Raw genomic sequence first — 26400 nt, 5'->3', positions numbered from 1 at the left:
AACATAGTTTTCAAAAAGCCAACAGATTTCACTGCTATTGGACTTCTCAGAACCTTTACTATGTCACCATGTATTATGACTCTCTTGGGATAATATAGTTGCTATCTTTTTAATTTGTTTTGTTCAGGAAGTATCTCAAAAATAGTAATCTGCAGAATGAAACACAAAGCTGAAGTGTCTATAGGCATTTTGGTGCTCAGGGCAACTGTATTTCACCCCCTGGGCTTTTGACAGATTGTGTCAAGCTGGGGGCTAAGGTCATATTCACTGATGTATCCCCGTAGTAGCAACTTTGTGCAGACTTGATGTCTAGAGCTGCAGTCCCCAGCCCCTTGGGCTGCAGACTGGTACCTGTTGGTGGCTTTTAGGCACCGGGCTGCACAGCAGGAGGTGAGCAACGACAAGCAAAGCTTCATTGGTATTTACAGCCGCTCCCCATTGCTCGTATCACTGCATAAGTTCCACCTCCTGTCAGATCAGTGGCGATATTAGATTCTCACAGGAGTGTGAACCCTACTGTAAATTGCCTATGTGAGGAATCTAGGTTGTGAGCTCCTTATTAGAGCCTAATGCCTGATGATCTGAGGTGGAGCTGAGATGGTGATGCTAGCCCTGGCTGCAAACACAGATTATCATTAGCAGAGAGATTTGCACAATAAACGTAATGCACTTGAATCATCCTGAAACCATCCCCCCAACCTCAGTCTGTAGAAAAATTGTATCCCATGAAACTGGTCCCTGGTGCCAAAAAGACTGGGGACTGCTGGTCTAGAGAGTGCCAAAAAATACAAAGAGATAAACATAAATAAAACTTTGTATTACCTAAAAATACAAAGGGATAAAAATAAATAAAACTTTGGTATGACCCATGGTATAGAGGGATTTCTGTAATTGTAAAGATAGAAAATTTAAGAATCAAAATACATTCTATACAGCATTTTAAACATACTCTAAGTTGAGTAAATTCATTTAGATAAGCTTGAAATTTTATATTTTCTCCAAATTATTGCTAAGAACACTGTTAATTTTCAAGTAGTGCCAAATTATCACAGGTAAGAATCCATTGATGGAAATGGGAGAATTTAAATTTTATGTATCAAACATTTGTGATATTTCAGAAGTCAGGTTGTCAAGTTCTCCTTGTCACTGTCTTTCTATCTGGAAATCATGGTTTATAAGTATCTCTCCAGTATGGTCAAGAGTAATACAATGAAATGTATTCTATTATTGTAGTAGCAGAGTCAACATAGAAGATTTTAAGCCCCAAATCAATGTGAAGTCCTGGTTTTGTTATATTATTGATAAACACACTCTCTCATAATAGACATCTGAAAGTTGGCTGTCAAAGTAGTTTTGAAGCACCTTAATACTTTTCTAAGAAATTTTCCTGAAAGACATTGAGAGTAATAAATTGTGTGACCAAGAGAAGAAAAGGATATGGGGTTGGTTGTGGATATAGACATAGATTATAAAATTGGGCAGGTGTCATCCACTCTTTCCATGTTTTGTAGGAGAAATTTACCTTCATTAAAGATGTCCTTCTGGAAATTAAAAAATTATTTCTCAGTTGTACTAGCCATGTTTTAATAGTCACATGTGGCTAGTGCTTTCTGTACTGGGCAGATGTCGAATATTTCCATCACTGCAGAAAGTTCTTTGGGCAGTAGTGTTTCCATACAGATCCCAGAACCATGCAGGAGTCAGGATTAAGGCAAAGTAAGGGGCTGAAATGTCAGGATTTACTAGCAAGTGGTAGTTGGTGATGTTACAAAGGATGGAGAAGTAGAATGTCCTAAATTCTTTAAAAGTTTAGAGCTCTATAAAAAGAGCTTTATGATTAAGAATAAAAAGCATAAAAATACAGAATCATGGGAAAATAGATTAACCTTTAGCTCTGTCTTTTGACATATCCCTGCTTCTCAACTTATTACTACTATGGAAGGGAACAGCTGGTTTGTTTTGAAGCACATTTTTTTATGTGACTAATCGAAATTGGGGACTCCTGGGCTCAAATGGCTTCACAAGAATTCAGTTTCATGAAGGTTCTGTGTTTGTCCAAAGATTACAGCTGGAGCAACCTCAAAGAGCAGAATTCCCAGCAGGGATAGACAAGGCAATGCAGTAGATAAGTAGGACCGTGGCGGACAGAAATTAGAGAAAGCAGTTGAGAAAGAACAGCCCATGGTTTCAAGGGCTTCAGAGACATGAATGGGAATGGGGAAAACATTAACAATGAAGAAGAAATTGGAGGATAACCTTCCATGCCAGAGCCCGAAGGAAACACAGATTGAAACCAATCAAAGAAATTACTGTGTGAGAGTTTACTGAAAGACCAGTGAGCCCTGCTGTTTTAGTGCTTACGCAAGGAAAGAAGAGAGAAGAGCAGTATGTAAAATAATGAAAGAATAAAACAGGATTATATTTGAAAAAGTATTGATAACATCAATGCATAATATTAAATATGAAAAAAAACTCTGGATGTATACGTTAATGTCAAATATGTCTCATTACAACTTCGCCGATTTAAGATTCAGGAACAAAGTTAAATATGATTTTTCTCTGAAGATACAAAAATAAGGAGGTCTTAGAAATATGAAATTATCTTAGGATTTAAAAATTGGAAGTTCATTTATTCTTCATCCGTTTATTCAACAAATATTTGTGGAGTCCCTTCTTTGTGCTGGACATTGTTGGAGACAGTGGGGATGTAGCAGCAAACAAAGCCAGGTCCATGCCCTGATGGAGTTTGCCTTCCAGAGGGGAAGAGAGATAATAAACAAATCAACAAATATATGTGGGATGTCAGATGTTTGTATGTGCTCTGGAAAATAAAGAAAGCCATTGGGGATCAAAAATACTGGAAGTGGCAAGTACTGTTGACTGCTAGTGGAGGCTGCTATTTTATATTATATAATGTGGTCAGGGAAGGCCTCACTGAAGAAATGGTATTTGAGAGAGATCTGAAGGAAAGATAGGAGCTCCCATGGGGCCATCTGGAAGAATGCTGTCCCAGGCATGGGAATTAGTTTATGCAAAGGTCCTGAGTCTGTGTGGTTGGAGTATTCAATAATCAGCAGGGAGTTTAGTGTGGCTGGAATTGAGTGAAGGAAAAGAAGAGGGAGGAAGTGGCAGTCAAGACAAGAAGGAGGAACAGAATGTAGTAGGAAATGTCCACCTTTGCAAGGGCACTGGGCTTTCTCTGAAAAGATAGGAATCCAGTGGAAAGTTCTGAGTAGGACAGCAATCTGTTTCAGCTCAGGCCAGTGACTTTCTGTCTTTTCACCCCTATACATGACTTCCTAATACCTTTTCATTCGCTTGCCTTGTATATTGGAGCAGATATATACAATTGTGTCAGTATTGTGGGGCTCTTTTCTACCAAATTCTGGGTGAATTTAATTAATTGTTCAATTTCCACTGTATTCTAAATAATATCAACTTTTCTTAGGTTACATAGCGATTATCAGCAAAAGCAAAAAGACTTTGAATTTCCTAATGTCTCCTAATACTTTCTTCTCTTTCTATAAACTCTCTCAGTTTTAAGTGCTCATCAGTCATAGTTTGAAAGAAATTCCTATAGAAAGTTTTGATGTAAAACTTTCAGCATATGCATGCCAGGGAATGAATTCAAAGCACAGGACATAGAACTAAGAAACCTTCAATCAGTGTTCCTATATTCTACTTCTTCTTCTTCTTTTTTTTTTAAGGCTCAAGTATCTTTGGGCCAATAGAAGGTTGAAGCAGCCACTACAATTTCAAGCCTCTAGTTCTGTTTCTTCAGCACCAGCAGTTCAGGAGAGATGGAAAAAAGACAAAAATAAATAAATAAATTAATTAATTAAAACAAGAAAGAGGAAGAGAGGCTACTAGAAGTTTAGAAAGAAGTAGAGAAATTCTGAGAATTTCCCACTTCTCCTTTTCCCAGGCCGGGAACTAGAAAGCAGACTCCCCACATGTAAAAAATATCTCTAATGGAAAACAATGATTCTAGCAAGAGGAAGTTACCTTCAGTCCCTTAAGATGAGCTAATTGGCCATCTTTTAAAAATGGCAATCATTTCAGATAATCGAATGGAAGAAATTGTGCAGAAAAAATATTTTAAAACTTTTCTTTTAGAATGAGAAGCAAATTTGACTAGGTGGACAATGGGAGGGGGACCCAAGTGCTATGATCCTTGATAATAATGTTCATTTAATCAAATAATTGAATGGTAAATCATAAATCTATCTCTGTTTTAGATATGGTTCTTGATTGCTGGCATATGACTTTGTTTGGGTCTACCCAGTAGCCATTGTTTAATTTGTGATAACATGAATAAGAGTGGGGTTGTCAAAGGTGACCTCTAAGGTATTAATATGAAGGACAAAGGGACTATATAGAAGTGAGAATCAAGGGCAAAGATATAAAATTCATGTTTGAGGGGTGAGGGGTGGGGATGGGCATATGGACTTGTTTCTTCATTTCTCTTTAAGACTCTCCCTGGGCTGGTTTCATTTCAGTGAGAAAGGCAACCATCACCTCGCTTCTGCTTCCTAAATAAATCACTGCAAGTTTGAGGAGTGGAAGATATCATGCCCAGGCCTTAGTTTAGAAGTCATCTCACATAGCTTTTTATATAAAATTCATCCTTGTGATTTGAGATTAATTTTGTGTTTGCCAGCTAATGATAATATTGAGGAAAACTGAATTGAAAGGATTTTCATAATCATGTGCAATAAAGAAAAATTAGTGTCAGAATTAGCTCTGGGAACTGGTTTGAGGAAAGTCAAAAGTCAGGCCTGGGTTCCTGCGATGGGATTGAGAAAACCTTGTAGGCTTCGAGCATTGGTGGACTCTCTCTGTACTTGTCTCGTACATGCAATTGCTCTTACAGACTGACACTGACAAGTAAAAAACTTCCTGGGACATCCTTTGGCTTAGGACAATAATTAAGCAAATATTATCTTGATGAGAAAATTTCCATTAGGTTTTGGTATCTTGAAGATTCACTATTGCACTTCTTTTTTTTTTTTTTTTTTTGAGACAGAGTCTCGCTTTGTTTTCCAGGCTAGAGTGAGTGCCGTGGCGTCAGCCTAGCTCACAGCAACCTCAAACTCCTGGGCTCAAGCAATCCTCCTGCCTCAGCCTCCCGAGTAGCTGGGACTACGGGCATGCGCCACCATGCCCGGCTAATTTTTTTATATATATATCAGTTGGCCAATTAATTTCTTTCTATTTATAGTAGAGACGGGGTCTCGCTCTTGCTCAGGCTGGTTTTGAACTCCTGACCTTGAGCAATCCGCCCGCCTCGGCCTCCCAAGAGCTAGGATTACAGGCGTGAGCCACAGCGCCCGGCCCACTATTGCACTTCTAAGGGTCTAGCTGCTTAAGCTGTATTCTGGAAATCAACCAACTCTGCTGTATTCTAAAAAACTTTCTGACTCACCTATATTTTATTTTCTTTTTGTAGAATTCTACAGTGAGGAACAGCTTATCTAGAACAGTGTTTCAATATAGCCCTTAGCCGATGGTCTTAAATATACCAGATCCCTGATTACTTTTATAGTTAACAATGTGAATTCAGAAAAATCCCTAAATGGAAATTCGAGTTCTCCTAATCACCAGCACTGAATGCTGTACAATAAAGGCCACCCAAAATAAGACAGTGCCATAATTTCCACGATGACAGTCCCCAATACAGCGTTTTGTTATTGTTTCTTTCAAATCACTTGAATTCTTCCCATGTGCTGTCACGTCTTCAGATAACAGCCACATGGAGATTAAATGTGATTTCAAATGAACTTTTACATAGCTCTATATTTTCTTCTTGGATTTTATTCTTTTTAGAGGCAAGTGATGAAAGGTTATTCCCTGCAAGATTTAGCAGGTTAAATGTGCAGCATAAAAAAACCTGAAGCCCTGCAGCCAGACACGTCAGAAAGAGCAAAGGGGAAAACGGGAAAATGTTTCACTGGGGCTGCAGCTTTTCAGAGTATGCAGGAATGATGTCATTTGTTTTCACAAAACCCAGTTTAAATTTGTTCCTGCCTTTCAAGAACTGCAGCAGGGAGCATCTGTGGAGACTCCTGCATTCCATATTTCAGGACGTTAGAGTGCATGCTGCATCAAAATCCAGCCAATCGCAGTGTGTAGTCTTGCCCGCCCCAATTTTCATTTGTCCCCCCCCTACCTGAAGCAAGGGTGTGCTGCCGGGGTTAGTGGCTAGCTGTGTGGTAACTGCAGAGGCATCACTCTGGGCCTGGAAGGGTTTAAAGGTGAACAATGCCAAAAGAAAAACTTACTCTGGCCAGCCACCCAGGTTCGTTTCAATGACAAATAACCTCCAAGAAAAGATCTATTTGTAGAGGATGTTTTGGTTTGGTTTAAATTATGTCTTAGTCTTTGCCCTTTGTGTTTGCAGTCTCTGTGTAGTGCTGGACCCATCACAAGAAGCAAAGAAGCAGAAATCCTGGGCGACTGGACTCTCAGGGGCAGAAGCAGGACCCCCAAATTCTATACCAACAATTATTTTTTTACAAACCCCATTTCTATGTGTATTTTCATACATGAGGATTGGAATAAATAATGCTGTAGAAACAGCATTTTTAAGGACTATATTAAAGTGATAGGGGGAGATCCTGGTACAAACTTCACTGAGAGAAATAATGGTGGAGAGTGGGGAAAAAAAGTATCAGGTAGTGTATCACCTCACTTTTTCTTAGTTTGTCTCCCCCCATATACAGCAGATTGAAAATAATAGTTATCTATGTAGGTTCTCTGGTTGTGAGCAGTAGAAACTGAACTAATTTAAACTAAAAGAATACTTATTGGATGGCTATGAGAAAACTTACAGAATAAAAGGAAGGCTGAAGAAACTGACTATTAGAGACAACAGGGGCCGTGGCGTTCTGGGGGTTTCTGTAGGAGCCATTGCTTGTTGGGACTGTCTGGTCACTACTGCTAGATTGAATGATCTCCAGGCCTCCCTCCCTTTTCTTCCATCTCATCACTCTGCTCAAGGGACAAAGTTCCAGGAGACAGTGTCCCATTGGCTCATTGGTCATTGGTCACATGCCCACTCCTTGGCTTGGAGAAAGCAGAGCCTTCAGTTTATTGAGACACCTTGCAAAGGGAGGAGAGAAGTTAATGCCAGAGGAGGTGGGGTGCTGTTTCTAAAGGAAAAGGGGAAGTGAGTGCTCTTTGCTCTTTTCTGTCACCCTGATCACTGCCTTGGGTCAAAGCCTCGTAATTTTCTTGCCTGGGTTCATGGTCCTCCTTCTTTAACTCATACTTTAAACCTTTGAATGGTTCACCATTTGTAAGGGCCAAGCCACGACACTTTTGAAAATGAACTTAAGTGCTATTGATAATTATATCAGGACAAGGGGCATACACTGGGACCCTCCTTGGCACATTGGGATGTGTGGTCATTCTTCTTTTTTATCATACTTCTTCCTTCCTATGATTGACCTATACCTGTCCTATGCTTTAAGACTTGATTCCAGGAAAACTGAAAGCTCATTGAGGATAAAAATGGTGCCTTCTTCTCCTTCTTTGTGTCCTCAGCATCTCATGTCATGCCTGGCACATGGCAGGTGCCCCATGGAGCTTCACTGTGGATTTATAATTGAGCATGACTATTAATCTCCTAGCTTTCCTCCTCCCGTGTGCTCGCATGTCCACACTTTCTATTCGTCTCTGGAACATACTATTCCCAGTATTCACACTGGGGGACATAGCTGTTCATTTTTAATTTGCCTACTGTCATTCTTTCTAACAGTGACCCAAGCTTGCCTATCTCTCCATCAAATAAATGGATAGGATAAAGAACTAAATGAGCCCAGAACATTTCTGTATATGGAAGATGCTATTACTGAATGAAAAGATATTTTTTTTGGTGAAATGGAAAGTGAAATATTTAAAAAGATTGTTCTTAAAATTGAATGACTTTTACTGAACACCTACTTTATTATATACAGTGGAGTACTATAATAGATTTTCCCCAGCTAGTAATTTATTCTCTGGGTTACCAGACTTTGTCAACCTACAAATCCTCCAGGCAGTCTTTCGGATATATCCTTCTGATTTCAGGAATGCTGGAATTGGACTGTAACCTAATGAATACAAAGAGATCGACCTTGAGGTTAAAAAATAAATATATAAAAGGCAGAGATCTACCTTGAATCGTCTTTTCCGAGGCCCACTCTGTCCTCAGGATTAATCAGAAGGGCATGTTATTGTTCCTTGTCAGTGCTCAGATCATGTCTAAGGTCATTCCTTAAGCAATATCTCCCTTACAAAACATTGTTTTAAAAAACCCTGAATTTTTCTGTACAGCTGCATCTCAGAGTGAGGTTCAGAGTGGTTTCCTACACGAAGCAGAACCCCAAACAGATTCCTTCGAGGTCTCTGTGAAGGCCCACTTGACAGACCAATGAGTTGTACTCTATCCCATGGCAACCCCTTTCTACTCCCAGCTGGGTGCGGTGGGACATGGTGGCTCAAGCCTAGAGAGTCACAGCATGTGGCTCACAGCTCTCTTGAAAAAGGAACAGGCTTTCAGCATAGACCAAGACCCCAAAGCCAAAAAATTCTGTATCAGAAATCAGGTCATCTCATATCATTCTCCACCTTATCCATACTATTTTCCTTTCGTGGAAATATTTTATCTTTCCATCCATCGTACTAAAGCACCACTCAATTCTAGAGCAGCACTTCGTGGCCCTTCTTAGAACCGTGCTGTCTCCCTGTTCAGAACTTATGGTGCAAAAAAAGCAAAGCATAAGATGCTATTGAAGCGTGAAGTTTTCTCTCTTAAGTCCCAGTGTTAGTACCAATGACTGCACCAAAGCAACGACATGGAAACATGTAGTTAAAAAAATGGGAAATGAGTCATGTTTACATTATGCTCACATAGGTTTTTCTTTAAATGAATTTTTAAAAAATGTAAACTATTTGGCATTGTGGTTATTAATTTGAGAGAAAAATGAGTTAACTGTGGAACAAGAAAGGAGAATCAATTCACGTAAAGGGTAAAGTATTTATTTACCACCTAGCAGGTAAAGTAGGGAGATGGCCCAGTTGATTGGAATGGAAAGCAAATGAAGATGCCGTGGAAAGTGAAGTGCAATGGTTAAACTCAGCTGAGGATAGGGCGGAGTAGCTTGCAAGCTGGAAAGTTTGGGAAGTTTTTAATAAAAGAACACATGCATTAGTACCTATCAGACATCAAGTTCTACAAAACAAGAAAAAATATTTTTCTTGTTAGAAGTTCTACAACACTTAACATTTTCTGCTGTTCCTCATTGCTGAAGATAAATCTTCCACACTCTTAATTTTAGATGTCTTTCTCAGTGTCTACATGGACAGAGTTAAGGTGAAAGATGAGTAATCATGTGGATAATTCAGTGTAGCTGGCAATGCATTATTACTCTTCTCTTTTGTTCCCACTCCTTCTCTTTTTCTCAGTAGCAATAAATATTGAGGATTTTTTTTCCTAAATCTTGAATTACCTGGATAATTGTTTTTTTGTACTTTATGTTGCTAGACTACCCACGGCTTGACTGATATCAATAAGAGTTCTTTAAATTCTCCACATCTGCAGAGAGTACCATGGAGGGAAAATAAAGAGCTATGTTTCCATTGGTTTTGCTGGTTACCTAGTTCAAATTTTTAAAATATTCCAAATTTTAAAAAGTTGTTTATATATTAAAGCATCTGCACAGCCATGTATTGGAATTGTCTTATTTATTTATATCTAACTTTTCTCTATTTAACTTCATATAACTGTTAGGCCACTGAGGGCCACTAATCTTTAGGCTTTCTTTTTCTTTTTAAAATTGTTTTTAAACTTAAAAATTGAGAAAATAATTAATGTTTTCTCTCTCTCTGTTTAAGCTCTGTTAGGGCAGGACCTATATATTCTCTATTAATAATAAACATTGAAACTTTATTCCATTCCTTACAGTTCAGTCGGACTCACTTAATGACAAGAGACAAATTCAGTGTCAATCTTTAAAAAGAAATCTTTTCCATCTCCCTGAAAATCTCTCTCTAGTAAAACTTGTTTGCTAAATGAACAGAGCTTCCTTAACAAACAAACGTAACGCTGCTTGCTGCTCTTTTTCTCTGAGGTGATGATAAATTGCTGAGAAGTAAAAAGCCCTCATACTAATAACAGAGGAAAATTGACTCTCAGATCCCATCATTTTGTTTACCAGCTGTCTTTACAATTCTATAATAACCCAGCCCACATTTAAAGAAAATTGTTCAGAGATAGTAAAACAGACCAGAAACAAATGATCTCTCTGCTGGAATTAGTTTAAGCAGGAGAACAGGCTGGAAAGAAAGATTTGATCCAAAAACTTACCTAGCTCTCAGGCATGATACCCGGTGACCACATACTCGGGGCTGAAACACAACTCAGGAGCATTACATCATCATGACAAACTTTCATTGGCTGCAGAAACCCCAAGGATAAGACAGGCTTTTAAGGTGCTGTGTGAAAACCCCTGTTGGTTTTTTCACCAGCCTGTGTCCAAAATATTGAAAGCAAGACTTTTCCTACATTGATATTGTCATGGCTGAACTGACAAAACATTGTTAACCATTTCTTATGCATGTTCATCTGCACTTTAGCCACTTGTTTTATATTTAACTCTAACCTGTTGGGAAATTTTTTTCTAAATTTTTTTTTTTTTTAAAAACATTGTTTCTCATTAAGCTTGTTTCTCTTGAAGGTGCACAGCATCACTCACTGAATAATTCTTATTTCCTCTCTGACTCCTCGGACCATCTTATTTTTAAAACCATGTTTGAATCAATAAATCCATTTTCCTCTTTATTACTTATTTAGTCCTTATTCTCTCTAAGCAAAGAGGATGAGTACCCGCAGATTCAAGAAAGCACAAGTGTATTTATTTATTCTGAGCGATTTAATTGGAATTAGTGCACAAAGTCCTTACTTCCTAATTATTCATTTTCATTGTTAGGTTTTTTTTTTTTCTTTTGAACTCTATGAGTTATTTATGTCGTGCATATTACCATGGTGATTTACAAACCAAAGCCATGTGCGTGATTTGAGAGTGTGAGGAGCTGTAAGTGACTGAGTGGAAGTAACAGGGTGACGGCCAGAATCCTGCACCGCCTCTGCACTGTCTCTGCCTCTCCTGCCTGAGGGGGAAGCATTTGATGTGGGGGAAGCTCTTGTTATAAAAAGTGGAGCATTTGGGCAATTCAATTCATCATTCAGGAAATGATAATAATATCACATTACTAGTGAATGTCAATTTCTCTCTCTCTGTGTATCTGTTTTACTTTGTCTCTGTCTGTCTCTTAAATGTAGGAGCACAGTGAAGAAGGATGATGACAAAAGTGACTAAATCAGTGTCTTTTTAAAGTAGCTCATGCTTGCTTTCTCCTAAGAACTTGACTCTCTAGTCTCTTAAAGACAAGTAAATACACACACAAACAAATACCCAATAAAATGCCCAGGGCTAGGAACTGAGAAATACGTTTCTAGTTCATGGCTGGGCTATTCAGCTCTATTGCAAATGTGCTCTCATTGCACTCAGACTCTCGTTCTCAGCCATGTGCCTCGAAGGAGGCCTGTTTAGCTCTTGCAAGAGGAGGAGTGGCTACTGAGAATATGACCTTCAAGGAGATCTTTTTTACTATTGTTTCCCAGACCCTGGCCTGTAAGGAATAACTAGTGATCATTTTTCCATTATGTAGAGTAATACTGAGAATTTAACACCATAGATTAGAGTTTTAAGATTGTCAGGAGCATTTCTAATAGTGATCAGAAACGAGAGAGAGAGAGAGAGAGAGAGAGAGAGAGAAAGAGAAGAGAGTATTCTTCCTTTTTGCCTCCACTAATAGGAAGGAAGGGATAAACCAGTCAAAGTGCCTCTGCTTTGTAGCTAGGGTTTATGTAGTAAAATAAATCACGTTCTTGCCCTCAAGATGTTTTGTGCTAGGGAGGGACATTATCAATGATCCATATGACAATTAAAGTCTGTTAAAAATATGATAGGTAAATATATATTAATGGGCATCTAAATGAGACTGGAAGAGCCCAGAAGAGGGGCATTTGAGCTGAATTTGGAAGAGGTAAGAGTTAGCTAGCTGAAGAGAGGGAGTAAAGAATCTGTGAAGGGAAAAGAGAACATAAAGCAAGGAGGACTAAATGGCATGGTTTGAGAAACAGAAAATAGTTTTCTGTTTATGGAAGGACAGAGTGATATGGAAGATAGGGCAGATCAATAGATAAGACCAAATCATGGAGGGCTTTGCGAGCTAAGCTAAGGGATGTGGACTTTAACTTGAAAGCTGTTGTAGGTCATTGAGGAACTATAATCAGATTTGCAGCTAAGCTGTATTACTTTAGCGGTACCCTGGAATGGATGGGAATGGACTGGGACCAGGAATTTGAATTAGTTTATATGTAGTTCAGTTAGAGTCTTGGCAGGAAACAGATGGCACTTTCAAAAAGCTTAACATCAGAGAGTTTACTGAAATGATCATTTCCAGGGGTGTGGACAGAGCTACGGATATCAACAAAGGATGGTTAAACACCCAAGGAGCTTCAATAGTAGGAAGCTATTATAGCTGAGGTCTGTTACCCCAGACACTGAACCTCATGGGAAACCACAGAGGAGGAAATCTGGGTGTTGTAGTAAACAGAGGTTAGCCTCTCGGGGCATAGGGAAGAGGGGACCTATGCAGAGGAAGTACCTGGAGGTGGAAGGAGGTAGACTCAACAGGACTGGCAAGTGTGTCTCGTGTGTGTGTGTGTGTGTGTGTGTGTGTGTGTGTGTGTGTGTGTGTCTCATCTCTCTCTCTCTCTCTCTGTCTGAGAGAGAGAAAAATAAAAGTGTCTAGGTAGGTTTTGTAAGGCAGGGGCAGTAAGGGTAAAATATTAAGCAAAGTAATCAGTTAAGGACAATGGTAAGAGGCTGTTAACAAAGATGAGTCGTAGATTCCATCCTTCTGTTTTTGTTAGCATGTGTTGCGAGCTGTCATCTGGCAGATGCACAAAATTCCTAGTGATTAGACCTATATTATGGATAGCTGCAGATGTTAAAAAATAGAGACTAGAGTGAGAAAAAATTGACATTCAGGGATTGGAGTTCATGAAGAGTGAGTGAAGATCATTGGAGTTGAGGCTGACACCCATTATTCTCACAGTAATGCGACCCTACATTGTGTAATGGAATTTTTTAATCATTATATTGCATATTCCAACAGTTTTAACTGATTTTGCCATGTGAAGTAGTAGAATAATGATTACCACCCAGTAGTAGTATAATTATCATATTTCTCTATAAACCATAGGAGACATTTATTTATGTAACTTAGAGATCAACTAAAACATTTCATATTACAAAATATTTTCTTACATTTATAGGTCAAGTTGAAGAGTCTCTCTTTATATATATGTGTGTGTTATCCATATATATACCACACCAACATAATTTTTTTCCCCTCTGGAGAAACTTGTTTGAAGCTTGTATGGAAATTCACATGGAATATCTAAAATGAAAATTGTACAGAAATCCAAATAGAATAGTGTATTTTTTCACATGGAATAGTCTAACTTTTTATATGGAATGGTCTAATTCTGAAAATGGTCAACGCATACTTAGCTTGTGTTTTCATGTATTTATATGGCCATTATTTTCTTAATTGGTAAATGCCAGATAAAACTTAATCTGGTATTACCCATTAGTTTTAATTTCTCTAAAGATAAAGAGGAGACTGAGGCTAAGAACAATATGTAATTAGCAAAAGATTAGCAAAACATCAGCAGGAAAGAGTTTAGCTACCATTTTTCTACTTTTTATATTGGCACGTATTCAATTTTTCTTATTTTCTAAGTAAGTGAAGTTGTTTTAAAGTTGACTCATCAGACACATTTTTCATAACAGGCACAAAACTGTCATTTCAAAGTAAAAAGGCTATAGAACCATCTACTTAACTAACTTGTCAGTCTTCAATTAAAAAACAGAGCAAGGGATACCAACTCCATCACTGGTCCTATGAACCTATGCCTTGGGCTTGTCTCTTTCTTTCTCAGGCTCCAGCCTACTCATCTGAAGATGAGAGGTTTGGTACAGATGATCTCTTCTCACTCTAAGCTCTTATGTTTCCATAACCTTTGCTTTCCAAGAATTCTAGGGATGTCCAGGGAGCCAACTCTCCTACAATTGTAATTCTTGAATCCAGAAGGCTACGACATGGCTTACACTCCACAAAGTAAATTCTGAAGACTGCTTTGGTATATGAGTGTGTCTGGGCATATCAAAAGGTACTGTGGAAGTTCTCAAAACAAGATTAATTCTCTTTGACTTAACCCATACAGATGATAGATAAGAAAGCAATGAAGGCTGGGCGTGGTGGCTCACGCCTGTAATCCTAGCACTGTGGGGAGCACAGGCGGGCTGATTGCTCAAGGTCAGGAGTTTGAAACCAGCCTGAGCAAGAGTGAGATCCTGTCTCTACTAAACATAGAAGGAAATTAATTGGCCAACTAAAAAAAATATATAGAAAATATTAGCCAGGCATGGTGGCACATGCCAGCTACTTGGGAGGCTGAGGCAGAAGGATTGCTTTAGCTCAGGAGTCTGAGGTTGCTGTGGTAGGCTGATGCCATGGCACTCCAGCCTGGGCAACAGAGCAACAGAGTGAGACTCAAAAAAAAAAAAAAAAAAAAAAGAAAGAAGAAAAAAAGAAAAGAAAAGAAAGCAATGGAACACATTGATTAATCACATATAATTATTGTCAAAATTAAAAAATGATTAGAAACCTTTGGAATGACAATTATTACAAATAGACCAAAATAGTCTAATTTTTAAAAGTGAGGAGAAATTGAGGCTTCAGAAGCACTGACTGTAAAAATGAAAAGAAAAAATTTAATTATAAAGAACTAAAAAGAATTCTGAAATTTAATAAATGCCAAAGGATCCTTGAAGAAATAAACAAAAATTTTGAAGATTGTATCACTAGATCATGTGTCACAGATAGGGCATGTGATGATAAGGTTCTCCAAGAATGCTTGAGCTAGATTCTGGGCAAAGTGGTCATGAATATCCTAAAACATTCATAAGAAATTAATAACTACTGTTTCTTGGCTTCAACTGTAACTGACATTGAGAAGTTCAACGTTTTTTTCTGAGGCTTGCCATTTATGGCAATTTTTAAGTACTAATTTTTTCCATTAGGCCAAGAATATACATGCTTTAAGAGCTTTGAAAGAAAGATATTGGAAAAAAGAATAAAATATAAAGGGAAAAATCATCTCAAGCAGGTGTTTGTATTACAAATGTAATGGTTAATTTTATGAGTCAACTTGTCTAGGCAATGGCACCCAAATATTTGGTCAAACATTATTCTAGAAGTTTCTGAGAATCCATTTTTAAATGAGATTAAGATTTAAATCAATAGCCTTTGAATACAGCATATTACCCTACATAATGTGGATAGGCATTATGCAATCAGTTGAAGGCCTTAATAGAAAAAGACTGACTTCCCTGGAAGAGGGAATTCCTTCAGCAGATGGCCTTTGGACTTGAACTACTGCACTGGCTCTTCCCTGGGTCTCCATCCTGCTGGCCTACCCTGCAGATCTTAGACTTGCTAGACTCTTTAATTGTATGAGCCAATTCCTTAAAATAAATCATTTTCTATATACTTCATACACATCCCATTAGTTCTGTTTCTCTAGAGAACCCTCACTAATACAACAAGTTCTATTAAATGGAAAAACAAAACAAGATAGATTTAAGCCAATGACAGAGATTTAAGAGCTCTATACAATTTCCGTTAAAATTCTACATCTGAGATATAAGTAAAGAAACAACACTAGGACTGAAGAATTAGATTTTGAAAAACTCAACCTAAATATTTTACCCATTGCTGCAAAATTTATTTTTATTGAATAGCAAAATCATTTTCTAAACATCATTAATTTCATTTTTCTTTGTAGATATTGAATATGCCAACTTTACTTTCTATTTTATCATTTACATGAGAATCTCAGCCAGCAAAGAACAAAAATACCATTTTTTTTCATTGCCATTTCCTTCATACACATGTGTGCATGTGTGCATGTGTGAATGTTTACTCACCTTTTTAATACTCTTTATTACTCCCTGTCCTGTAGAAAACTTTAACAACACTTTTTTTTTTTTTACAGTTTAAGAACATTATTACCTTTTACTAAATTAGCTATAACTTAATTTTTGCAAGTCTCTAGGAATGAATGCTTTGGAATGAATTGGGAAAGTATTGCGGGGGGAGGGGAGGGAAGAGGGGCTTCCTTATTGAACTCAAGGAAGGCTAGATTTTGAGACTCTTCACAGTTATTTTCAAACAGTTTCTCAGCTTCTGCAATTTCTCCAGCAATCTCCTCTCACTTTGGAATCAGATGCATGATGGTTGAATCTTTCCAGAATCATGTAGTGCGTAAAGTTATTAATTCCACACTAGGCATTTTGCAAAATTACACGAGATGTTTCAGACATTAAAATTTAAATCTACTCTTTGAGTTTGGCTTGGCATTTCTGTAGAGGAAGTCTTATCATTCTTAATTTCAGGGTGAATATTTTAATCAGGTTTTTTTGTTTGTTTGTTTGTTTGTTTTTTTAATGAATGAGTGACCTACCATGTTGCCCAGGCCATTGTCTGAAACCCCTTGGCTTAAGTGATCCTCCCATAGCAGCCTCCTGAATACCTGGGATTGTAGGCATAAGCCACTGTATTGGGCAAAGCAGGTCTTCTCTACAAATTAAAACCACAGTTTTTCCGGGGAAGGTTTGTCTGCCTTTCCAACTATGTCACATAATATCCTAGTTGTGCCTCTCAGATATGGGTTAACAACACATATGTTTTATTTTTCAGTTGCAGACCCAACATACATGAGAGAGGTGAACATATTCAGAGATTTGACTTTCACTGGCGGCAGAGGTGCACATAACATTGAGATTTGTTCTGACCTAGGGATTATCTCTCATTGGTGACTAATGGCCACTTTAGAGAAATCAAGGTGTTGCTTAAACAGTTGTGGTCTGTTTACCTACTGCAGTAACATTCAGAGAGTTCATTTCTAATGTCCACTTCCTTTGTCAGAAAGGAATTTCTGTCATTTATTTGAGAATGCAAATAAATTTCTTTACTCACCACACATCAACCAAACAACACATCCTTCCTCACACAACATCCATCAAACTACAGTATTCAAGGAAAAAGAGGAGGGGGAAAAAGAAACCTCCCACATAATTGATAGTCTGCTTAGACAAAGCTCACCCTGCATTAGACAGTTGTATTAGAATGGACCATGATACACACAAGCAGGAAGGGTAGTTATTATACTGTTCCATTAATAACTATGAATAAGCTATAATTTAAAATTTTATATTTTAATAGAATATGGCTCAGCTTATGTATTGAACATAATAAGTGGAGCCCATGCAGTATGAGTTATTACATCAAAAAATACTTGACCTGGAAGAAAACATAGCATATAAACTATCTCAGAATTTACCAGTAGGTATGTTAGCTCATTTTCTAATAACTCCTTATTTATTTATTTATACCAAAACATCAATGACAAAAGTAGTCCATAATATTGTGGCTAATTAGGTAAGATACAAATTACACTTATGACATTTAAAAACCTGCACAATTATGACTTTATAATTACTGACTGTGAGTAGTGCATTGAATCCTATGAAAGCCACGGTAACAAACTGGAGTTTGTTTTCCTGCTAGAAGCATATTCTGTGGTTCCCTGTTTGGTAATTGCAATTACATTACCTGCAAGAGTTAACCAGCCATGCTCAAGTTTACTATATGAAGACTAATTTGATATTTGACTCACTATTGTATTTATGTATGTGAGAGTGGTGATATGGATACTTGGCTTTAATCAGAGATTCCCATTATAGTCTATGTGGTATTAAATATAGTACAAAGCTGCAGTTACTGCTTGATAATTTAGTTCTGTAAGGGTGCTAAAGGTTCTACAATAGTAGCTTTGATGTTAGTGATGTAGGATTATGCATTTGGTTCCCTAAAAAAAAAAAAATACATCTATTTGGAATGTATGAAATTCCAAAAAGTTAAAGGTAATAAAAACGAGAGAATGATTGTATGTCAAGTTATAGAAGATAATTTTTATCATAATAACTTAATTATCAAAGATAGTTTAATATTATATGCAAGGATATTTTGCTTTCTAGGATCAGAGTTATGTGAAAACAAAAACACCTGTATGGAAAGCACAAATCTTTATGTGGTCCATGATATGTTAACTTATGTTTTACCTGATTTAGTATAAATGGAAGAAAAAAATGAACACTTTCTGAATACCTACTATGAGCTAGATATTATACTGAGTGTTGTGTGTGCATTAGTGCACTTAATGCTACTAATGCCCTCATCAACACTGGTAGGCAAAAAGGAAATGCAACTTGATCTCAGTCAAGGATGCAAGATTTACTCAGGTCTGTTTTATAAAAGCTGCATGGTAATGCCTCTCCATTTAAATACACCAGAAGCCACTTTAAAGATCATTAAATTGGTTAAAAGCTATAAGAAAAATAAATGTTCCCCTTTTTATTGCATATTTTTGAATATTTCAGTAGTAATGATTAGAAGCTGAATATAGCTAACTGGTTGAACATATATAATTTGCTTCTTCTAACAGAGTATGTTTCATCTCATGACTTCCCAAACTAATTACAATACTAGATTTATCTATTAATTTCCAAAAAAAAGTAAATACAGTTATAGTGAGCCTATATAAATTCCAACCTACTTGGTCCTAAAGAAGCTGGTCCAAAATATATACAGCATTTACTATCCACTATCATTTCAGGTATCAGAAATTCTTCTATCTTTGATTATCTTGACTTCATTTAAGCTGTCTAGCAGATACCTCAGAAAACTTAGGGTCTTCTTTTTCCCATGGTAACTAGGAGCTTGTTTTGCTTTTTAAAAATATTTCATTTCCAGTTACCTCTTTATAATTTCATAATCTCACAATTAACTCATTAGAGCTAATATAGGATATGATTTCAGATGATATGATTTTCTAAAATATGCATATGTATTTATTGATTTCTGAGTCTCTTTCTGTTGCCTCAACTCTAGATTTATTTTATGTTCATTAAAGAGTATCTCTACCTTTTTTACTTGTCTTGGTTGATTGATTGATTGATTCATTTATTCAACACACAACTATTGAGTGCTAACTGTGTGTAAGGCTCTAAGCTAGGTGATCCAGAAGAAATAAATATGACTGTTAATTGATACTTGCTTTCAAGAAGACTAGTAACTATCTAATGGGCAAGATAAGCATAGGAAGAACAAACTATAATTTAAATCAGAATTAGATTAAGCTGTGTGTTATGGGAAGAATGAGCGATTAACTTTTCCTTGAATGAATGAATCATTATTTCTTGGCTCAAAAACTTCAGTGTTTTCTATTCTCCTTATCCTTATACACTCTGTATCCAACAGTCATTTATTCAATGATAATTTAATTTTAGGCACTCCAATCATACCTAACCATTAGTCTTTGTGTTCAGTGTCCCCTGAATATTTTCTTCATAATCTTGATTAAACTATCTCTTTCAGAAAGTGTTCCTCAATCAGACTCTGTCTACAATGTCTTCTTCCTCTGTGAAATCTATTAATTTAGTAGAATCTTTAATACATTGAATTGCTAATACATTTTTTAAGTACTTGAGTGTAGTTTGTTTTCCTGCTAAAAGTACATTCATTCTATGGTTCCCTTTCCAGTAATTATAGTTACACATTGGATTTCAAATTCCTCAGGAAGATATCAAGTCCATGCTTTTTTGAATTTTCTATAATATCTCATGTTAGGTATGATAAAGGCCCCATAAATGTTTATTGATTGATTTATATAGTCTCAGAAATCAGAAAACACGTTTGGTCAACTATTTTTTTTAACCTTTGCTTAGAGGTTGCTTGTAGATGTATAGTTTCTGAGGATGATTGCATTGCTGAAGTTAAAATGCAGTAATATTATCTATTATAAAAAATAGGTATATATATATTTTTCTAATTTTCACTGTTGAGATATTATCATTGAAAATGCATTAAATTAAACTTACCATCAACTTACCACTAAATACTTAATCAACATATGAAAATGACATGGCTAATAAAAAAACTAAACAAAAAATTTATCATTTAAATATACATACAGACTGATACCTGCACAGATCACAAGACTCCCACTTAATGAGTAACCACCACACTTCAAGAGAGAAAATATTACCAGCATTTTAAAAGTCTCCTCCGACTATCCCTTATCATCACATAGTTTTCCTAAATGTTTTGTCCCATTTGCATTCTTACCAGCATTATGCAAAATTTCCAGTTTTTCTCTATCTAGGAAACTGAATTCAATAGCACTCCTAAAAAATAATCCACCAAGACCAAGTGGGCTTCATACCAAGGATGCAAGGATGGGTCAACATACTTAAATCAATAAATGTGACTCACCATATAAATAGAAGTAACAAGAAGGATCATATGATCATCTCAATAGATGCAGAAAAATCACTGGACAATATTCAGTACCCTTTTATTAAAAAACTCTTAATCAAATACACAAAGATGGAACATACTCAAAATTATAAAAGCCACATAGACCAAACCCACAGCCAACACCACACTGAATGGGGAAAAGTTGAAAGCAATCCCACAGAACTGAAGCAAGATAAGGATGCCGACTGTCAACACTTCTATTCAACATAGTGCTGGAAGTCCTAGCTAGAGCAAGCAGGCAAGAGAAAGTAATTAAGGGTATCCAACAACAGTTAAGCCAAGAATCACATTGAAGACTCAATAACTTTCACATAGCTACAAAGAAAATAAAATACCTAGGAATATATTTTACCAAAGAGGTGAAACATTTCTACAAAGCAAACTATAAATTACTGAGGAAGGAAATTGCAGATGATGTAAACAAATAGAAAAACATATCCTGCTCATGGATTGGCAGAATCAACATTGTTTAAATGTCCATAGTACCCAAAATGATTTACAGATTTAATGCAATCCCCATCAAAATAGCAATGACATTTTTTGCAGATCTAGGAAAAATAATTCTCCATCTGGAACTGGAAAAGAGCCCAAATAGCCAAAGAAACCTTAAGCAAAAGGAAAAAAAATCTGGAGGTATCACTTTACCACACTTTATACTATAATAACCAAAACGGCATTGTACAGGCACAAAAATGGAGACACAGACCAATGGAATGGAACAGAGAACCTAGATATAAAACTGTCCACATATTGCCACATGATCTTTGACAAAGTAGACAGCAATATACACTGGGGAAAAGAATCCCTATTCAATAAATGGTGATGGGAAAATTGGATAGTCACATGTAGAAGATTGAAACAGTATCCATAGCTCTCATAGCTTACAAAAATTAATTCAAGATGGCTTACATAATTAAATCTAAGGCATGAAGCCATAAGAATTCTATAAAAAAAGTTGGAAAAACTTTTCTAGATATTGGCCTAGGCAATAAAAGTTATGAAGAAGACACCAAGGGCAATCACAGCAATAACAAAAATAAATGGGGATTGATTACATTAAAAAGCTTCTGCACAGCCAAGGAAACAATCAACAGAGCAAATAGACCACCTACAGAATGGGAGAAAATATTCATATGCTATACATTTGATAAAGGGCTAATAACCAGAATCTACAAAAGTCTCAAGCAAATCAGCAAGAAAAAAACCAAATAACCCCATTAAAAAGTATGCAAAATACATGAACAGAAGCTTTTCAAAAGAAGATAGACTAATGGCTAATAAACATGAAAAAATTCTCAGTATCACTAATCATCAGGTAATAAGTACAAAGCAAAACCACAATGAGATATCATCCAACCCCAGTGAGAATAGCTTTTATCAAAAAGTCCCAAAACAATAGATGCAGGCGGAGAGAAAGGAACACTTATACACTGTTGGTGGTACTGCAAACTAGTGCAACCTCCATGGAAAATAGTATGGAGATTTTTCAAAGAACTAAAAGTAGACCTACTGTTTGATCCAGTAACTCCACTACTGGATATTTATCCAAAGGAAAAAAAGTCATTTTATCAAGGCACTTGAGCTAGAATACGTATTATAGCACAATTCATAATCACAAAGATGTGGAATCAACCCAAGTGCCCATCAATTCATGAATGGATTAATAAAATGTGGTGCATATATATACCATGGAGTACTACTAAGTCATAAAAAAGATAAATTAATGCCTTTTGCAGCAATTTGGATGGAACTGGAGACCATTCTCCTAAGTGAAATATTATAAGGATGGAAAAACAAACACCACATGCACTCACTATTAAATTGGAACTACACCAATATCTTGGTAAAAAAACTGAGTCCTAGAGAGGATGAAGAAATTGTATAAGGCCACATAACTTATGTGTGGCAGGACTGGGTTGAAGCCTGAGCCTATCTGGGTCCATAACATCATTCTACTTATGAAAACACTAGTGATGTAGAAAAATGATAAACTTCATATTATGCTGCAATTAAGTACATTATATACTGAGTATCCTCAGCTTTCTGTTTGTAGAGCACTTTTCTGGGTACTAAGGTATAAGAAATTATGATACATAGTTTTTGGTTTTTGTTTGGAAATGAAAGTATTTATATATTTTGAATTATTTTTGTTACATTCAATGTGTACTCTTAAGAAAATGCATTTAATGTTACATGTCAAGTAGATAAATACTACCTGTACTTCTCCTTCATGAATGGGTATATACATATGGGGGTCAATTTCGGAATCTCCCTCCTAGGACTGCTGACAGGAAAACGGAGTTCTGAGATCCTTCTGCACTGTCGAGAATTGATAAAGTCTTCTTTGGTTTCTCAAATTTACATCTGCTGCTCTGTTTGTCCCTCTGGAGCTGAAAGAGACCAGAGGAGCTGGGCCTTTTCTGAGGATTTACTATTGTATCTCAAACTAAGTAAAATGTGAAACAGCTCTTTTGCACTTAAGTAAGCAGAGAAGAAGTGTAAAGCTTGATCTTGCAATACCAAAACAAAATAAAACCATTAAATAAGTATGGCATATATCTATTACGTTACCTACCCTGACCCCCAACTTCTTAGGTTGTAAGTACCTGAGGGTCTATTTTTATGCAGTTTCATTACAATGTGACTAGACACAGATTTCTGTTTCTTTATCCTGCTAGTGATTTCTTGGGATTCTTGAATCTGTGAATTGAGGTTTCTCTCCTTTGTTATGGTAATCAGTTATATTATTAAATAATGCCTTTATTTTATTCTTTCTGACCTATTCTTTTTCTCATTGTATCCTCTATGCCTTTCTATTTTGTATTTTCATTTCTTTGTCAATCTGCGATACATTTTGAGTAATTCTTTCTTATTTATTTTCCAGTTTATGAATTCTCCCTTCAGCTAAGTCTAACCTTATGTAAAATATATCCATTGATTTCTCAATTTTAGTTTTTGAGGGCTAAAATTGAGGACTGGTTTATCAAAGTTGCAAATTTGGTATTCTGGGCTTTGGCAGCTCCAGTAGTCTGCAAAAGCACTATTATGTTTTGATAATTTTTCTCCCAAATTGACAAATGTCCTCAGGTTAAAGAAACATTGAATGCTAGACTTATCTTTTTGTTTCTCACTTCCCTAGGTTTTACTAAGAAAATTCTTTATTATCTTGTTAGGTGTTTTTATGTTTTCAAGAAATTAAAAAAATATTTTCCCAGAATTTTTAGTTATCTTCAAGGATAGAGATGATACTAATTTATAAGTCCTCTGCTACTGAAAGTGGAAGTTTCAATATTTGTCTTTGCTTAACTCATTTCTTTTTTTTTTTATGACAGTACTATTTTATTTTATTTTTTTAGTAATCATAATATTGAATACTTTTTTTTTATTTCGGCATATTATGGGGGTACAAATTTTAAGGTTTCAATAAATGCCCTTTCTCCCCCTCCCCCCACAAGTCTGAGTTTCCAGCATGACCATCCCCCAGATGGTACACATCTCACTCATTATGTATGTATATATACCCGCCCCCCTCCCACCTGCCCAATACCCTATTACTATAGTACCTATGTGTCCACTTAGGTGCTACTCAGTTAATACCAGTTTGCTGGTGAGTATATGTGGTGCTTGTTTTTCCATTCTTGGGATACTTCACTTAGTAGTATGGGTTCCAGCTCTAACCAGAAAAATATAAGATGTGCTATATCACCGTTGTTTCTTAGAGCTGAATAGTACTCCATGGTATACGTATACCATATTTTATTAATCCATTCTTGGATTGATGGGCACTTGGGCTGTTTCCACAGCCTTGCTATTATGAATTGTGCTGTTCTAAACATTTGAGTGCAGGTGTCTTTTTTGTAGAGTGTCATTGGATCTTTTGGGTAGATGCCCAGTAATGGGATTGCTGGATCAAATGGTAGATCCACTTGTATCGCTTTAAGGTATCTCCATATTGCTTTCCACAGAGGTTGAACTAGTTTGCTGTCCCACCAGCAGTAATTGAGTGAATAAATAAATGAATAAATGAAATAAATTGACATTTGGGACAAAAAATGATAATTTTATCTTCTAACTGTACCCTACCATACAGCTCAGCAATAGTGACTTGCTATCACATTTTACTACAGTGGGGACCCTTTGCTGATTTCACTCTGTGGATTGTTGCATCACCAAGTGTGTAGAAGTCCTTAGAGGTTGTTATGGTTCTCTTTTCACTTACTCTGTGAGAATTGTGACAAGATAGGCCTGTGAAGATGAAGGTTTTCTTTCAGTGAGCTTCCAAGGCCTTATGGCCAGAGGATGGTGGTGAAAGCTGATCCAGACATTAAAGATCAGGATTTATTATTTAGATAAGGAAATAGTCTTAAGGGTGGAGTACTGTTTAACTTCTCTGTTGAGTAGTGGCTCTCTCAGCTTGTGGTCTGTAATTGAATCTTTCATTGTGAGCAATTTGGGGATTCTCAGCATAACCTTACCACTATAATTATCTTTTCTTGCAATTGATTGTATTAGAAGTAGATCCTCTGCAATAATGTGTTACTTTTTCTATGAGTAACAATGGAAAACACATAAATAGCAGTTAGTATGTGCCAGACTCTGTCCTGAAATCTTCGCGTTTACTAAATAATTTTTTTCTTTACAGGAGCACATAAGGATATGAGGCAAAAATACTTGGTAAAATTGTACAACTAGACAGTAGAGGACAATTAGGAATGCCAGACAATCTTGGTTTAGAGTTCAAACTCTTATCTGCTATGTGATAATAATATAATAAGTATAATAATAACCTTCATTCAGACATTTAGAAACATAATCTCATGCATAAGAGAAATGAAGATTATTCCTCCCCATTAGATCTCCAGTTTTAACAGTGAAAGATAAAAGCAAAGGAAGGAGGAATTTGAAAGAAAAATAAAAAGAAATATCTTGAGAGTGAGTTGTCAGATAAGCAATGAGACGATTTTTCCAAGGGCATAAAAGCAAGTGTCACAGCTGTGTTTTAAGTTGGTATTTTCACGAGAGTTTGGTCATATGTCTATATAAGAACAATGTCAAATAAAAGCTATAGAGTCACTCATTTTTACAAGGTGACTAGTATGTGTAAGCACTTCTGTAGGGTCTATGATTTACACATCTTTCAATCACAGATAAATACAGAGCAGCTCTCAATGTAGCCAAGAACTGTCTCCGAACGTGGCTCCCTGCCAAAACACACTCGGCTTCCATACTCTGTGTGCTGTCCACATTGCTGCCCACCCATAGAGAATATGAGGGCTTTGTGGCCTTTTGGTTCTCCTAGTGGAAAATTTCTATAGACTAAGCAAAGAGATAGCTAGCATAAAGCAGAGACAACGTTGCAAATGGACACGACTCCCTGCCAAATGCCCTGGGGAGTATAAAAAGAAGCGGACTCCTATGGTGTGAATCTGCTAGTTTCATACTATAAATGGAAATTGTTTTTAAAATCGAAAGGGGTTGTCATGACTGAACATCAATACTGTTTGTCTTTATACTAGATGAAAAAATGGTAAAAGGAAATGATTTCATAGCAGCCAAGGAATGATTTTAAAAAGCTCTAGGCAGCGTCAAAGGGCGCCACACAAATGAACACCGTAATCTAATTTGTGAGAATGAAAATCCATTGAAATTTTGTAAGAATATGTGTGAATGTATTTTTTCACATAATTAATAAAGAGTTCATTTTTAATATGATGAAAGACTAAATTTTCCTCTTATTCAATGTCAATGATTGTGGTTGGGTCTGTTTAAAAGATCATCTGAAAATGGTTAATATCATTTTTAAAAATTTTTTTAAAGCTACATTCAGGAAAAATTTATGTT

At 36.4% G+C, this 26400-nt stretch overlaps 1 protein-coding gene across 1 annotated transcript in view; it reads right to left on the bottom strand.

Moving 5' to 3' along the window:
• The window catches only part of KLF12 (KLF transcription factor 12), a 589204-nt gene extending 578781 nt beyond the window's left edge, over positions 1-10423 (bottom strand). Inside the window, exon 1 of the mRNA XM_076009379.1 lies at positions 10349-10423. The gene's annotated coding sequence lies outside the window, so the exon portion shown is untranslated. The remainder of the gene's footprint in view (positions 1-10348) is intronic.
• Between the last annotated feature and the right edge of the window lie 15977 nt (positions 10424-26400).

This window comes from Microcebus murinus, chromosome 13, assembly GCF_040939455.1.
Source record: "Microcebus murinus isolate Inina chromosome 13, M.murinus_Inina_mat1.0, whole genome shotgun sequence".
Classification (NCBI taxonomy): Eukaryota; Metazoa; Chordata; class Mammalia; order Primates; family Cheirogaleidae; genus Microcebus; species Microcebus murinus.
The sequence above is the reverse complement of the archived record's forward strand: the minus strand, read 5'-3'. Positions and strand labels throughout refer to the sequence as shown.